Source organism: Meles meles, chromosome 6 (genome assembly GCF_922984935.1).
Source record: "Meles meles chromosome 6, mMelMel3.1 paternal haplotype, whole genome shotgun sequence".
In the NCBI taxonomy this organism is placed as follows: domain Eukaryota; kingdom Metazoa; phylum Chordata; class Mammalia; order Carnivora; family Mustelidae; genus Meles; species Meles meles.
Genome location: NC_060071.1, coordinates 22,001,283 through 22,016,120, shown reverse-complemented (window position 1 = coordinate 22,016,120; position 14,838 = coordinate 22,001,283). Strand labels below are relative to the sequence as shown.

Here is a 14,838-nt window from a genome sequence, read left to right as displayed (position 1 = left end):
GTGAGCAGATCTCATACAATCAAAAAATATCTATTGTCAACTATGGTATAGTCACTGTTCTCATTTTTATTTGCGTGTGAGGAAAAAGAAAGCACCAAAAGGGATTCCATTTGGTCATCCAGATATTAGAAGTAAAAAGAAAGTAAGGGAGGTGTCAAAGGAATGGTTAGAAAATAGAACTTTAATGATTTAAAAAGTGGTAAAATAAAATTGATAGTGGCTAGATCTATAAGATGCCCATCTATCAATAACTCTGTGTACAAATAGGAAAAAATGTGATATTGAAGTACATTTTAGTGACAGTGTGTATTAGTGGTTTCATGACTTAGTCTTATTTTTATAAACATTATAGTCTTATGTTTATTGAAGTTGCCTCTTCAATATTTCATTTCATGGGGAAAATAATGTGGAATGGAAATGTTTGCAAATTGGGGTTCTCCAAGGGTCTTTCATCCGGCAAGCACCAGCTTTCAAGAATCTCACCCCTTGGACCTTTTCTTTTGCCTTCAAAATATCTTCTCCAGTGCCAGTGGCTTCCAGCTGTCTCTCTCTTGTGATAGTCTCCAGAGCTAGGCTCAACACCCATTCATTTTTTTTTTAAGATTTATTTATTTACTTACTTGACAGACAGAGATCACAAGTAGGCAGAGAGGCAGGCAGAGAGAGAGGGGAAGCAGGCTCCTGGCTGATCAGAGAGCCCGATGCAAGGCTCAATCCCAAGACCAGGAGATCATGACCTGAGCTGAAGACAGAGGTTTAACCCACTGACCCACCCAGGCGTCCCATCCCTTCATTTTGTTTTTTAACTCCTTATTGAAACAGAACACACATACAGAAAAGTGTGAAAACAGTTAATTTGCCGAACCAAACACATTCTAACAAGGATTCCTGTCAAGAAATTCAGATCAAGAAAATAGACTTCTAACAGCATAGATTTATTTGGTCTCTATGTGAACTGTATGTAAGTGGAATCATGAAGAGGTTGAGTTCTTGATTCTTTCACATACTACTAAGCCTGTGAGATTCATTCATATTATTAAGTATAATTATAGTTGATTCTATCACTATTTGGTTTTGCAGTGGGTGCATATACTACAAATTATTTATCCATTATATTAATGGATTTTTGGTTTCTTAGACCAGGCTGCCATAACAAAATACCAGAAACTAGGTGGCTTTAAAAAACAGAAATTTGGAGTGCCTGGGTGGCTCAGTGGGTTAAGCCTCTGCCTTCAGCTCAGATCATGATCTTAGGGTCCTGGGATTGAGCCCTGCATTGGGCTTTTTGCTCAGCAGGGGGCAGGCCCCCTCCCCCTCTGCCTGCCTCTCTGCCTAGTTGTGATTTCTCTCTCCATCAAATAAATAATTTAAAAAATAAAAAATAAAAAATTTATTTTCTCAAAATTCTAGAGGTCTCAGATCAAGCTGCCAGCCAATTCAGCTTTCAGGGGGGACTCTCTGGCTTGTACACAGCTGCCTTCTGGCTGTGTCCTGATGTGACTTTTCCTCAATACATACATGCAGAGACAGAGAGAACAAGATCTCTGGTGTCTCTTATAAATATGTTAATCCTTCCAGAACAGGGCCAGAAACATACGACTTCATTTAACCTTCATTACTTTCTCAGAGGCCCCATCTCCAAATACTACTAAGGATTAGGGCTTCAACATATGAATTTGGGGGGAGATGCAAACAGTGGCTGTCTTCAGTATCTTATTATAAACAGTACTACTATGAACATTCTTATACATTTTTTTGATGAACACATGTATATATTTCTGCAGATATGTACCTAGGAGTGGTATTGTTGGGTCATGGGATTTTACACATGTTTGGCTTTAAAACAGTTTTCAGTGGATATACCAATTTACTCTTCTATCTAGAGTTCTGGTTGCTCCACATTATTTGTCTTCTCCTTTAGTCATTGATGTTAATGCTCACTAGTTTTGAATGTCTACAGGATCTGTGATGATGCCTCCTTTTTCATTTCAAATGTTGATACTTAACTTCCTTTTATCTTCATTAATAATGTTGTTAGAAATCTCCAAATTGTGCTAATCTATTCAAAGACTCTTTTTGGCCTCTGTTGGCTTTTTTACTGTACATTTCCTGTTTCATCTCTGCTATTTATTTTTTTCTTTCATCTTCTTCCTTTGGGTTAGATATGCTACCCTTTCTTCTGGCTTCATGAGGTGGACGCTTATGCCATTACATTTTCTTCAGCAGTGTACTATATAATTTTACACATCTCTGAAGCCATAGTGTTTCTCTATGCAGTGTTTTAGCTGGATATTACAATTTTTGATAGGTTATTCTTTATCATTCAAATTAAAACATTTTCTAATTTCTCTTGCAATTTTTTTCTTTGATTCATAGATTATTTAGAAGCATATTGCTTAACTATGGGATTGTTTTAGTGGGTTTTTTTTTTCCAACCTTACTTCTTCTACAGTCAAAGTGAATTATTTCAGACATAGTGAATTATTTCAGACATTTAGATTTTTTTGAGACTTGCTTTTTGAACCAGCATATGATGAAGTTTAGAAAATAATCTCTATGTACTTGAGATTACATATAGTGTTTTATATGTGTTAATTTTTTAAAGATTTTTATTTACTTGAGACAGAGACAGAGACAGAGTAAGAGAGTAGGAGCAGGGGGGAAGACCAAAGGGAGAGGAATAAGTAGACTCCATGCTAAGCACAGAGCTTGAGGACCCTGAGATCATGACCTGAGCTGAAACCAAGAATTAGATGCTTAACCAACTGAGCAGCCCAGGTACCCCTTATATGTGTTAATTATATCAATTTTGTTGATTTTTGTTGTTCAGATCTTCTCTATCTTTAACTGAGCTTTTGTCTACTTGTTCTACCAGCTACTAAAAGAGGTGTATTAAAGATTCCCCTGTGATCATGGGTTTCTCTATGTCTCCTTCAATTTTATCAACTTTTGTTTTATATACATTGAAGCTATGTTATTAGGTACACACAGATTTAGACTTGTTATTCCATGTTAGTGTGACAGGGTTTTAGTTTTGTTTTAATGTGCAGGTCAGATAGCAAAGAATTGTCTACTTTTGTTGGTCTGAAAATGCCATTATTTCCCATTCATATCTGAGGGATATTTCTAGGCTTTGCCAGTCATGTAAGGTCTCTATCACATATTTATTCTCTCTCGCCTCATCTACCCACACATACTCTTCCCTCCTTCCCTCCCTCCCTCTGTTTCACACACACACACACACACACACACACACACACACACACACACACACCCCTTCAAAATACATAAAAGTCATTCTTCATTTTTAGGCCATACAAAAATAAACCGCTGGCCAGACTTGACCTACAGGCCAAAGTTTGCTGACTCCTGATCTGTGTTACTGTCTTCTACTTTGGGTTTATTTACTGTTTCTGAGATGAATGCTTAAGTCATTAATTCTTAATCTTTCTTCTTTTCTCTTATAAGCATTTGCAGTTATTAATTTTCCTCAGATTACTATTTTAGCCACATTCCATGAGTTTTAAAATGTAGCAATTATTGTTACAGTACAGTTCAAAAACATTCTTATTTTGATTTTGATTTATTCTTTGACCCATAATTTACTGGAGGTGTTTTTTGATTTCTAAATATATGGGGAGTACATTAAATACTTCTAGTTACTTTTGTATTACTGATTTCTACCTTAATTGCTTTGTAGTCAGAAACCATGATCAATATGGCTTGAAATTTGTTGAAACTTTGTTGAGACTTTTTGCTTTATGGACCAGAATATGATCTTTTTGTCTTTTTAATGTTCCATGTCTGCTTGAAAATAACATAGTCTTCTATTGTGGGCTGAACTGTTTTATATACATACATTTGGTCATTTATTATGTTTTTCAAGTCTATATATTTATTTTTACTGGATCTCTTAATTACTGAGAGATGCATGAGAATTTCCCATTGTGATTGTGCGTTTATTCATATCTTTTCTTATTTTTATGGATTTTTAAATCAAGTAAAGTCTGTGTTATTATTAGATACAGAACTAAAGTATGCCTTCTTCATGAATGGAGATGCTAAACATTATTTAGAGAGCTTATTTAAATCTAGTAATGTTTCCTTGCCTTTTAGTTTGTTTTTTCTGTTACCCCAACTTTCTTTAGGTTAAAATTGACCTGATGCACTATTTGCTGTACTTTTACTTTTAGTACTTTTGTATTTCCATGTTTTAGATATATCTTTTGTAAATAGCATGTAGTCAATTCTTTAAAATCACTTTAACAACTTTTGTCTTTAACCTGTGCATTTATTTTTAATGTAACCACTCTTTGTCCCTGTTCTATGTGAGGTTTTTTACTCTCCTTATAAGCCCTCTTTTTGTTGCATGGAATATTTTTCAATCATTTCATTATTTTCCTTTTTTTAATTATTGAGAGGTTACCCTAATTCATGTAACATACATATGAATCACATCTCAGATTCATCAGTATCTTTTTTGTTTAATTTTAAAAACCATTTACAATAATATCCAAAAAAACAAATGCCAGGTATAAATCTAACCACATGTGAATAGGATCTAAATCTAGAAAACTAGATAGTACCAAAGATTCATCAGCATCTTAACCTATACCCAGACAAAACAGGGATCTTAGACTAGTTTAACTTTATTCATAGCCCCTTTTCCCTGATTTATAAGTTATTATCATTTATTTTAATTCTATACTTTTAATCTCATCAGACATTATTTTATACAATGTTCCTTTAGACTTACCCACATATTTACGATTTTTGTTTCTGTTCATTTCTTCTTGTGTATTAGCTCTTCTTTCTGTTTGAAGTTCATCTTTTAGAATTTCCTTGGGTGACTGTCTGTTTTTACTTTTTGGTTTTACTTTCTCCACTTTTATGAGTCTTAAAATGTTTTGTTTTGCCCCCATTTTTTTTTAATATTTTATTTATTTATTTGACACAGAGAGAGAGAGAGTGAGAGAGGGAATACAAGCAGAGGAAGTGGGAGAGGGAGAAGCAGGCTTTGCGCAGAGCAGGGAAACCGATGTGGGGCTCGACCCCAGGATGCTGGAATCATGACCTGAACTGAAGGCAGATTCTTTTTTTTGTTTGTTTGTTTTTTTTGTTTTTTTTGTTGTTGTTTTGCCCCCATTTTTGAACAACATTTTTGCTGCACAGAAGTTGCCAGTTATTTACATGCAGCACATTGAAGGTGTTATTGCATTGGCTTGTTTTCCATTGTTTCTTTTGTAACATCAGCTGTCTGTCTGCTACTCTTTTGAAGATAACTTATATTCTACTTTAAGATACTTCTTTGTCAAAAAAAAAAAAAGATACTTCTTTGTCTTATATTCTGCAGTTTCACTAGGATATGTCAAGGAATGAACTGATTTCATTTTTCTTGCTTGGGATGTCTTAAACTTATTAAATCTGTGAATTTATTTCTATATATTTCTTCTGAAAAATTCCTGTCAGGATCTCTTCAGTATTGCCTCTGGATTTCAGTTAGTGTCAGAGATTTTCAGTCTATTCATATCTCCTAGCCTATCTTTCACATTCTTTCTTTTCTCCCCTCTTAATTGCATTCTAGATAATTTATTCTGATTTATCTTCCCATATATATTTTTTCCTCAACATTATCTAATTCTATATAAAACCGATTGTGGGTTTTTTTTTTTTATTTCTCTTATCCCCTTTCATTTTTAAGTCCTATTTTTGTTTTCCAAATCTGTCTCTTATTCTTTGGAAATGTTTGTTTCATTCTTTTATGTCTTTTCAACATTTTAAGCATATTTGTAGTCTCTAGCTGACCCTTTTTAGCTGCAAGGCCATAGGTATCTATGATTTTGTGTCGATAAGCCTTGCTCATGATGGGTGATTTCCTGTTGGACTTGTAATTTGGGGATGTGAGCAGGATATTATCTGTGGGAATCTGGTGGTCTGAGTTGAGGGTGTTCTCAACTATTTGAGTGATATATTTGTTTGTTTCTTTGTTTATGCCAGACTCCCCAAGGAAATTACTGTCCTATAACCAACCTTTCTGTTAATCTCTTTGCTTAGGCATTACAAGTCACAAATCAGTTTTAGCTCAAATCTGAGCTAAGTCAATAGTTACAACATGGCTGGAAGAAGTTGGTTTGGTTTTTTATTTCTCTAAGCCCAGTCTAGAAGAGACACATTTTCTTCCCAGCTTCATTTGCCAGGGATAACATTATTTCTAATCCTTGTACTTAGGAGGCAGTTTCTGAGAGTCCTAACTTCATGTGGGGTGAGGGTACCCTGTTCCCAATTCCTCACATCACAGACTCTCAAAGCCTTTTTTCAGTCTTGTGAAGTGATAAAACAGGCAAATTGTCTCCACCTACAGGAGACGCTGGGTTAGTGCATATTTCTAATTTCCTTACGAATTTATTTTTTGTCACTGGGAATTTACCACACTTTATTTCAGAGTTATATATACATTTCAAAGGAGTGTTGACAAGGAGGATTACTTTCTCTGATTCCTTTTTCTCTTTAAATCTGTCTCTCCCACTGTCTCAGAGAGAGGGTCTTCTTTTCCAGTGACTGAGGACAAAGCCTTCAGCTCCCACTGTCCTTGCCATTCTACACACATGCACATAAGATCTTATTTCTAATTGGATTTTCTAAGTATGGCAAAGAAATTTGGAATAATTAAATAGAGAATAACGAACAGAAATAAAAATCATCAGGAAGTTGTAGGGATATAAGAAATAGTTCAGTGTTCCTGAAGAGTCATTTTATTCCGTCTTTTGGACCTGATACCTGTAAGGCCAGCTTGGTTCCTCCTCTTTTCTTATATTCCTAATGTGATTCCTTTTCCTTTACACTTACTCAATTTTTTTTTCATTAAAAAGCCTCTTTCTTCTAATACTACCAGGTAAAGAGTGAATGTAGATAGCGACTTGATTCAAGGGTATAATTTGCATTTCTGAGGACTTCTAACTGGGGCTTCTCAAACCATCTGTACTGAAGGACCACTTCTTTAAAACATTCAGTTCACTCCGAACCAAGACTCCTGATGTGGTTTGAGGTGGTGTTCAGGAGCCAATGGCCAAGAGAATTCTTGAGATGTTTTTGGTGCAAAAAAAGGTGTTTTTATTATAGGAGGGAGACAGGATCTGTGGGCAGAATGAGCTACCCTGGGGTTGTGAGATGTAACTGATTCTGTGAGATTTTGGATCCTCTAGAGGGGAGAGTGATGTTAGGACTCCAGGAAATTTGAGTCTATAGGAGATTCTGGAGATTGTTTTTTTTTTTTCTTGTAAATCATAAACACAGTTACAAACTGATGACACTCAGGTCCTGGAGGACTGTGATCTCTGTCAGTTAACCATTTGTTTTTCCCTTTCCTTTGTTCTTGGGCAGTCAGGAGTGCCTGAGGAATGTCACAGATCTCCCACCTTGGCTGGGGGAGGCGGGTGTGCTTTGCCTTCAGCTTGCCTTTTGCTGCTCCCTTCTATAAATTCAATAAAAGTATTGCAGAAAAGCCCATTGCTATATAAGTTCTTTTCTTTTCCTGTGCTCACCTCATTGTGTCCCAGTTGACCTCACTGAGCAGCACTGGGCAGTCTGAGTGGAAAGAGCTTCCCTTAGCCCTCTCTTCCAGGAATGCAAAAGCAGCTATGCTTACCCCCAAAAGGGCCTCAGTATGCAAAGGTACTTTTCCATCCAAAGGGTGTGGTTCATTTATTCACTCATTAGTTTATGCATAAATACCTTCCTTGCTTTAACCCAGGGTTTTGGACCTGTTTTGACAAAAACACATATGCGGTACTTTCTATATGCCAAGCCCTGTTTTAAGTACTTCCCAAATAGGGACTAATATTGTTCATAAAAATTCTACTAGATCAATACTATTATTATCCCCCATTTTCAAGACGGGACTGAGCCATTAGAGTGGCAAAGTAACTTGTCCAATGTCCTACTGCTAAGAAGTAGTGGAACTGAGATTTGAGCTCAGAAAATCTAGTTCCAAGGTCCCTCTGCTTAAACACTCTGCTGGCTCTTGACTGTCTCATGCTCTGGCCTCAGATCTGCAAAAGTAGGTTTTCCAAAGCCTGCTTTATGGGTGAATAATTCATTATGTCCCCATTGTCAATGTGAAACAATTGGTCATTATTGCACATAGCTCTGAACTGAAAAGGATGAGTAGGTCTTCTGTTTCTAATGATTGATTAGCATGTCTTCCCTGAAAAGGATGGTGATTTATTAATGCTGTCTGCATGGATGCAAAAGGGAATCGACCTGAGGCACATCAGAGAAATCGCCTGTAAGCTTCTGGGCTCAGTGCCTCTGAAAATTTTGGAAATTATAACCAAACTGTAAAAATTCCTCATCTATTAAGGAATAATCTGGTGGAACTAGTAACTGTACCACTTAGATTCCCCCAAAGTGTGTTTAACCGAATTCAACTCAATTGTTTTTAAACTAAATCAAGACAAACGAGTTAATTTACATAGACACTGTCTTTGGCACCAGAATAGAGCATCCCCATTTAAAAGCGTAAACCTGAAACAAATCCACAGGGCATTCTTCTTATTTTGAAGATTGTTAAACCTACAGGAAAATGTTCCTTGCAACAAGAGTCACCAGTTTTCAGAGTTAGGTCACGTTTACTTTATCTCTTATTTTATATAAACATAACTTTTTTCTGAACCATTTGAGTGTGTATTGCAAGTGTGTATCTGAAAATTATCCTATGAAACCAAAACATTGCCACTCCTAAGAAAAATACCATTTTACTTAATATGCTAACTAATATAGGGCCCATATTCATGTTTTCCCAATTAGCCCCCAATTTTTTTCATTTCAAAACACAAAGTTTCTGCATTTCATTTGGTTATATCGCTTTTTTTTTTTTTTGTCTCTTTTAAAGAACATTCCCCTATCTTTTCTTTCACTTTTCATGATGATTTTTTTCAAGGGTCCCAGCCTATTATCTCATCCAATTCTTAAATGACCCAATGGGATTCATTCACTACCACCTCTCCCTGGGGGTCATATGACTCTGACTTATTCCCCCAGTTCCTGGAAGAGTGGCTGGAACAAGGGGAGGTCCGAGCAGTGAACTGTCTGGTCTAGGTGCTCTATGCGGAAAGAAAGGGGACGAGCCTCTTCTGCCTGAACACCCACAATGCCTAAGAGTGATGCTGGGTGGGGGAAGATGGAAGCATGGGGGGGCGAAACAAAGGGAGAGGGAGGAAGGAATATGAAAGAGAAGGAAATAAAATGGTTTTGATGTGGAAACCAGAAGCAGAGAAAGAAGCCTCATGCATGACACACACATTTTTTTTTTAACGACACACAATTTTCAACCTTGAATTTACCTGTTTCTATGCTCTAGAATGCAGAGGTCACCAAATTCATGTTGTGGTACTGCTAGCAAGGGAGGAATGAGAATGAAAACTGGGGAAACGACCTTAACTCGATCTTTAGATTTTTCTTCTTTTACAGCAAAAGGAAGAAGTTGAAGCCAATATGACAGGGTTTGCAGGGGTCTGGTTCTGCGTGGTGGGTGTACTGCCCTCAGCACTTTTCAAAATTTTCCCAGTAAAAACAGAATGAGAGAAACAAGTGAAAACAGAAAAGGGAGAACGAACAACCCTAGTTTCTCTAAGGCAGCACAGTAGAAATACTGAGTCTATGACTTCAGGTCCACTGCTTTGGGAAGACTATATTTTTTGAAATCATACCAGCTCATGGAAGTTAAAACCGGCTTGCCAACAAACTCAACCATATCCAACTTAATTAGAACAGCTTTGCTCAGGATGGGCTCTTGCCCTCCATTGCCCTCCCTGAGCAATGGCGCCTTTACGATTCAGTGCACCATGGCTTGTTCCTTGACTCTCTGAGCCTGTTTCCTTGTCTGTAAATCGGGACTGTGCACCCCCTGCACAGGACTAGGGGATTCATGGTCAGTCCTGCAGCGAGCAGGAGACACTAACCTAGCCAGCAGGACCATCGACTGTGAAGTCAATGTGAAGAACAGGAAGTCTGGGGACAGGGACGCTCATGGCAGGACTGAAAGCTCCCTGTGTCTTCAAGAACCCAGGTACCCAGCGCTGTCAGTGCTGCCTCTCTTCGGGGTGCCATATGGCTAGAGATGCATCTGGGGACACATCCCCACATATCATCTAGGGAAACAAGGGAGAGACCCTGTGTATGTCCCTTCCGAAGGATGAACAACACTTTCCCAGTACCTGCCCCATGGGCCAAGGGGCTGTATGTGGCCACACCACCACTGGCCCCTGGCTAGGAGTATGGAATGCAGGGAAGGAATCTTATCACAACAGGGTTCTGGGAGCAAGGATGGGCGGGGAAAGCTATTAGATGGGCAAACCACAGGGTCTGTGCATTAATGCAGATCACCTCCTCATTAGCATATTCCCTCCTCCATCCTTCCCCTGTTTCTCCACTAATATGGCTCCCACTGGCTCTTGGGAGGGGCCACTGCCAGCTGGAACAGCTTCAGAGAATGAATGGGGCCATCCCACTTTAACGTTAAATGAGCTGGACTTTCAGGTGTTAAAGCCCGAGGGGCGCCTGGGTGGCTCAGTGGGTTAAGCCGCTGCCTTCGGCTCAGGTCATGATCTCGGGGTCCTGGGATCGAGTCCCGCATCGGGCTCTCTGCTCGGCAGGGAGCCTGCTTCCCTCTCTCTCTCTCTGCCTGCCTCTCTGTCTACTTGTGATCTCTCTCTATCAAATAAATAAATAAATAATCTTTAAAAAAAAAAAAAAAAAAAGCCCGTTACGCTGTGTAAGCAAGAATTGTAATTTTCTTCTATTTTGTGGCAACCCAGTTTTAATATCTCCCAGCCTGGAGGTTTTTTAAAAGGTCTTGGAAAAAGTCAGGTGAGACAGGTTGCTATTTCACAACCTAGGAAAAAAAAAAAGAAGTTACCCAGTGATGGCATGTTATTTCCAGTTATGTCTCTGACCAGTGATCCAGTGGCACAGTCAATTAAGGCCCTTAATTGCCTTTCTCATTTAGCTTTAATAAGGTGACTTGCAAGTGGTCAGAATACCCCAATTTGTTAGCATAAGCATTAGCATCATCAATAATAGAGGCTTGTCCATTTAATTTTGCAGTGTTAATTTCAATACATGTTTTCATTTAGAATTAAGGGTACAATAATTTTATATTAATAAGATCATTTATCATTAAAATGCAGTTACTGAATCTTCACCAAAAAGCACTGTAGAGCATATCGGTATCCAGTTCAAACACTTTACTGACACAGTTTATTATTTTAAGTTTTGTTATTGAGGTAATCTGTTAGGCAGTAATTCTCTAAATCTGAACTAAATGTACCTTTGAGGGCCTTAACTTCCAGCACTATTGTAGTTCTTGCCCTTCATATTTCGTTACTGATTACTGAAAGCAGTAAACCCTTTGTTAAAATTAATTCTTAATAATGACAGGTGGTTCGTTGGAATGTAAATAATGCAACACCCCTCTGACTATTCGTATCCTATTAGTATAATTCTCTCTCTTAAAAAAATTTTTTTCAATTAAATGTTTTCACAACTTCTTGGAAATATTATAAACATTCTCATTTGACTGAAATTCCACAAAGAGTTAAAGGCCCCAAGAGGTGGCTATTCTACTCTATTCCCCCAAAGTAAAAATCTATGCCACAGAGACCATGCAGTGGCATGATATATTCAAAGCGCTGAAAGGAAAAAACCTGCAACCAAGAATACTCTACCCGGCAAGATTATCATTCACATAAACTTTGTATTTTATTAGGCTTTGGAAAAACTCTCTTTTTGTGTCAAGTACTGTGAGATGTCCAAAATTTTACTCTGCTTCAAAGCTAATAAACTTATCTTCTGTGGCTTCATGGATGCTGGCAGAAAACTTGGGATTTCTGGGTCACAAGAGAAGGATGCTGCTACATTTGACACACGTCCAGCATTTGGGAGATCCCACAGGAGCATTTTCCTTCTTATGGAAGCCTACAGGGTGGTCCTAAGAAATAAAACATGATCAATGTACCACCTCCCTGATACGTTCTGGGGTCTGGATGTTCCTTGCCCACATGCTGGAGTTGTTGCTTCTCCTTATCCCTCACAAAATTGTCAAATGCCATCACAGTGCCTATAACTTCCCTTTGTTCACAATCACTTCCTAATCACAACTTAAGCTCTCATCCACAAAGGTCAGCCATAAGAGGGACAAAAGCATTTTTATAAAACTGAATCATAATTAAGTCTGAATCCCCTAGATTCCCTTTTGGTTAAACTGTCACCCACAAGGTGTGCCAAACAGGCCAGCCTGGAGATGCCATTACAGACAAGAAAGAAGCAACATGGCCAGAAATGGCCAGGGAGGAATTGAATTTTCAAAACAGTTCTATATAACCCCAGTCCTGTTCATCTTGTTCATTCCCTAGGAAGCAATTGAGAGGGCATGGTCCCTTTTGGGGACAGCCATATTCAATGAGCAAGTTTTCTTAAGGTACTATTATGGACTGAATATTAACATCTCCCAAAATCCATATATGGGAACTCTGATCCCTAGTGTGATGGTAATTGGTGGTAGGGCCTTTGAAAAGTAGTTAAATTTAAATAAAGTTATGAGGATGGGGCCCCCATGATGGAATTAGTGTCCTTATAAGAGGAGGAAGAGAGCAGAGCTCACTGTCCACCACTTGAGGACACAGCAAGAAGGAAGCCACCTGCAAACCTAGAAGAGGGTTCCCACCAGGAACCAAATCAGCCAGTATGTCTATCTGGGACTTCCAGGCTCCACAATTATGAGGAATAAATGTCTGTTGTTGTTTAAGTTACCCAGTTTGTGATATTTTGTTGTAGCAGTCCAAGCTGACTACTTTTCTTGATTATCTCATTGATTTCTAGCTGATTTTTAGTATAGCCAGAACACATAGTGTGAATGATTTCAAATCCTTTGAAATTTGTTGACACATTTTAATGGCCCATTATGTGGTCAATTTTGGAAAATATTTCATGTGACTTGGAAAGAATGTGTACTTATTTTGCAGTGGGCAAGGTTTACCTATAGGTCAAGTTCACATAATTAAAGTTCCTGAATTATGTTCACCTAATCTCTACCGAAGTTCTTGTTGTTGATTCTATTATTTATCAAGAGAGTTTGGTTAAAAATCTCTGGTTTTGATTTGGTGTTTGTCTATTTCTCTTTGGAGTCTATCAATATTTGCTTTGTATGTTTTTTAGGCTAAGGCTTAAGTATAAACACTGTAAGTATTGTTACATTTTCCATTTGACTTTACTGTGTTATCATTATGAAATATTCCTTTTTATCCTGTTCTCTTTCATCTGACATCAATAGAACTTTACCAGCTTTATTTTTGCCAGGTTTTTGAGTGGCATATCTTTCTCTACCTAGTTACTGTTAAATTTCTGTGTCATTATATTTATGATGTCTCCTGTCAGCAGCATATACTGGTATTTTAAAGCAAGGCTAACAATCTGTCTTTTAATGAGAGTATTTAGTTCACTTACATTTAATATAAATACTGGTATATTTTTGGTTTAAATCTGTTCTCTTGCTGTTTGTTTTTTGTGTGTTATTGTGTCTCTTTTTTTCCTCTTTTATTTGTTTGAATTATTTAAGAATGTTTATTACTCTGGTTTCTCCTTTACTAGCTTGTCAGTTGTGCATTCTTTAGTTATTCCTTTAGTGGTTGCGCTACAGTTTCTAAAATGTACCTTCCAGCTATTAGAATTTGCTCTAAGTTAGCACTCGTACCACTGCCTGGTCAATGTAAGGATGCTGGGATTTATGTCATTTAGTATATATTCCCGTGTCTGGTGTTTTTGCTATCCTGTGTTTTAATTCTACGTATACTTTAATCCTCAAAAAGTCCTTTTTAATATTGCTTTTAACAGCCAATAGTGGGGCGCCTGGGTGGCTCAGTGGGTTAAGCCGCTGCCTTCAGCTCAGGTCATGATCTCAGGGTCCTGGGATCGAGTCCCGCATCGGGCTCTCTGCTTAGCAGGGAGCCTGCTTCCCTCTCTCTCTCTCTCTGCCTGCCTCTCTGTCTACTTGTGATCTCTCTCTGTCAAATAAATAAATTTAAAAAAAAAAACTAAAAAAAAAAAACAAAAACAGCCAATAGTTATTTACATTTGCCAACATACTTGCCCTTGCCAGCCCCTTTATTCCTTCTGTGTCCCCTGAAGTATTCTTTACTGAATCCTTTTAAGATTCTTTACTGCAGGTCTGATGGATTCACCACCCTTTCTGTTCATGGGAGGTCTGGAATTCTACATTGGTAATAACTACCAGATAAGGGTGAAAGCACAGGTTCTCCACCCTGCCTCTGTTGACACCTGTGGAGGAATGGGCTTCTTGGTACTGCTAGGAAGGAGCATGGGACCTTATTACCACCAGATGGGCGAGAAAGGCCAGGCTCCCCATCTGTTCTCAGTTAGTAGGGGCTGAAGTGCATGTTACCACCCAGCAAAAAGTGCTGGCTATGTGCTCAGCCTTTTCTGACACCATCTGGCATTGGGGGAGCAGGTGGTGAGTGACTCATTACTGCCTGGTAATGGTTGGAAGTTTTGGCTCCCTGCTTGGCCTCTGCTAGCTGGGATGCTAACAGGCTACAATTTCTTCTGTGTCATTTTGCTAAAATAGAGCACTTTTTGTCTATCTTCCTAAGCTGCCACTTTCCTGATATCTTGTCTAGAGAGAGCATGATTCCTTTGTCTACCCCCATTGGCATCTTCAGGTTGCCAACTTCTGCAGTACCTGGTCTAGGAATTGGGGACAAAAAATAAATTTCAGGGAACCTACCACCATGTTGTTTCTCAGATCCCAAGTTTCCTGGTCCGTCT

At 38.2% G+C, this 14,838-nt stretch overlaps 1 protein-coding gene across 1 annotated transcript in view; it reads left to right on the top strand.

The window, feature by feature from the left end:
- The window catches only part of OTUD7A (OTU deubiquitinase 7A), a 387,396-nt gene that overhangs the window by 308,518 nt on the left and 64,040 nt on the right, over positions 1-14,838 (top strand). The window lies entirely within an intron of this gene.